The sequence below is a fragment of the Oncorhynchus tshawytscha genome, unplaced genomic scaffold (assembly GCF_018296145.1).
Source record: "Oncorhynchus tshawytscha isolate Ot180627B unplaced genomic scaffold, Otsh_v2.0 Un_contig_4087_pilon_pilon, whole genome shotgun sequence".
NCBI classification, from domain to species: Eukaryota; Metazoa; Chordata; class Actinopteri; order Salmoniformes; family Salmonidae; genus Oncorhynchus; species Oncorhynchus tshawytscha.
In genome coordinates, this window is record NW_024608775.1 from 69,682 (window position 1) to 71,848 (window position 2,167).

Consider the following 2,167-nt stretch of genomic DNA (forward strand, 5'->3'; position numbering starts at 1 on the left):
CAGCTGTTCTGCATCCCCCACTGAGTACAGGAAGGCTCCACTAGCAAAAAGCGCAAGGCCACACAAACCATTTGCTCCACACTCAGTGCATGGCTCTGTGCAGTGCGGTGCTTAATCCTGGGACCCAGTAGTCTGCATAGATACCTGATGCCATCTGCAGAAAACCTGTATCTTTCATATAGATGGTCATCAGGGAAGGCCAGTGGGTCCAACCGGTCCCTGAAGACCCTTTCTCGCCTGAAGGCTCTCCTCAGCACAAGTGCTTCTTCATCCACCACATCTCGCACGAATGGGCATGCCATTGTCAGAGCAGAAAGGAACACACAATTTTGGGCCTTCATATAGGCTAGTGGCCACACCTGGTGCTGGGGGTGGGCAAAAGAGGGCGATGCCTTATAACGATGACTTGGTTGTACTGATTGCTGGGAAAATAAAAAAAACCTTAGAAAGATGCCACCGTCCTGTGTGCTCACAATAAGAGCTCATATGTCATGGCTCACTTGACTTTACGAGAATATACCTAATTTTTATTTTGAGCTGTGTCATCTTCTTGGAGCTGGGGGAGGAAAGAAAAATAATGATTAATACATTTGTGTTACAGTTAGCATACAGTGTACATTGAAGGCATATCTCACCTCCCTCTCAAGTTTTTTTTTTTATTTCAAGGTCCAGTTTCCTAATTGTCCTCTTTTTATTTCGAACTCCAGTGCAAGATTTTCCATCTTTTTCTTCTTGTACTGAATGTCTATGTCTGCCAGTTCTATTTGGCGCCGGAGGTGGTTGCCATACAACTTTCTGATAGCTTGTGAGCTCTGTGAACACAATACAATTAGCGCAGCTGGAATTTGGCAGGATGTGGTGTCCTTTTATTAATACGCACTATGTTGCCAGGCTGGTTTTCCCACTGTATAGCATCTGGGTCCTGTAAAAGAAATTAGATTTTTTGATTTTGATGAGGACTCCTCACCATTGTAGAGTAAATAGTACTTTCACAGTCTTAACATGATACCTCATGCCTTCTGGAATCCAGAGAGATGGTCTCCTCCTCATCATCGTCTCCATCATGTGCTGTTGCTGCTGCACTGGGGCCTTCACCCTATCACATTTAATCGGATTCATATTGAAGCTAGTAGACAAGACATGCCAGGCCTACAGTATGCCTTTGATGGAGTACTCACTGGATCAGCATCGTCTGGTGCTTGTGCTGGTGGCTCTAACAGGAACACAGTGCTGCCAGACACTGCAAGGCAATAGGTAAACCAAAGTCAGACAGTCCAAATTGATTCAATATGAATGTGGTTGTATCCCATGTAGAGATGGAAGGACATACCTTGAATGAAGCGGGTGGCATCTTGGGAGGAACCTATGCTCGTCTCTTTCCCCCAGGGATCCCCTCTAAGACGGGCCTGCCTTTATTTAGCTCCAAGGCCATGTCCTCTGCTGGGGTAAGGTCAGCCTTTGGTGACCCACCACCCGTGCCTTGTCTGTGGGTATTCTTTTTCACTGCTAAAACAGTACAGACAATGTGTGAGCAGGCACCTTCTGGGTACAATATATGCTTGTGCTTTGTTAAATATTAGTCAGGGACCATACCATTCTGCAGAATGTTCTTGTATTTGATTTTGACCTGCTGCCATGTCCGTTTTGGCCCGTTCATGTTTAATCTACACACACACACACACACACACACACACACACACACACACACACACACACACACACACATTTAATGGAGTCACACTGCAAAAAATTACTTGGTATTTTTGTCTTGTTTTCAGTAAAAATATCAAAAAATTTATCATAGCTTTATACAGTGTGATGGAGTTACTTTACACAATTTCACTCATATCTGCAGTGCATTTCAATAAAAAAATTTAACCGTTTCATAATTACAGTACAACTGCATTTTTGGAGATGTGAATTAAATATTTGAATTGTAATTGTGATGTTTCAGCGGAGCGGTGAGTGTGTAATTGTGCACTACTTACGCATTCAGGCGGTCTGCAATACTTTGCCACGCTTTTTCTCTTTGCTTTATCACTGTGGCGGTGTTGCCTTTCTTCTTAATTATATCTTTTACCTCCTCGTATGCCTCCATGAGGATTTGTGCTTCCGACGGGGAAAAGTACGCGGCTCTAGTTGCCATGGTAAATCAGTTAATCTGTGA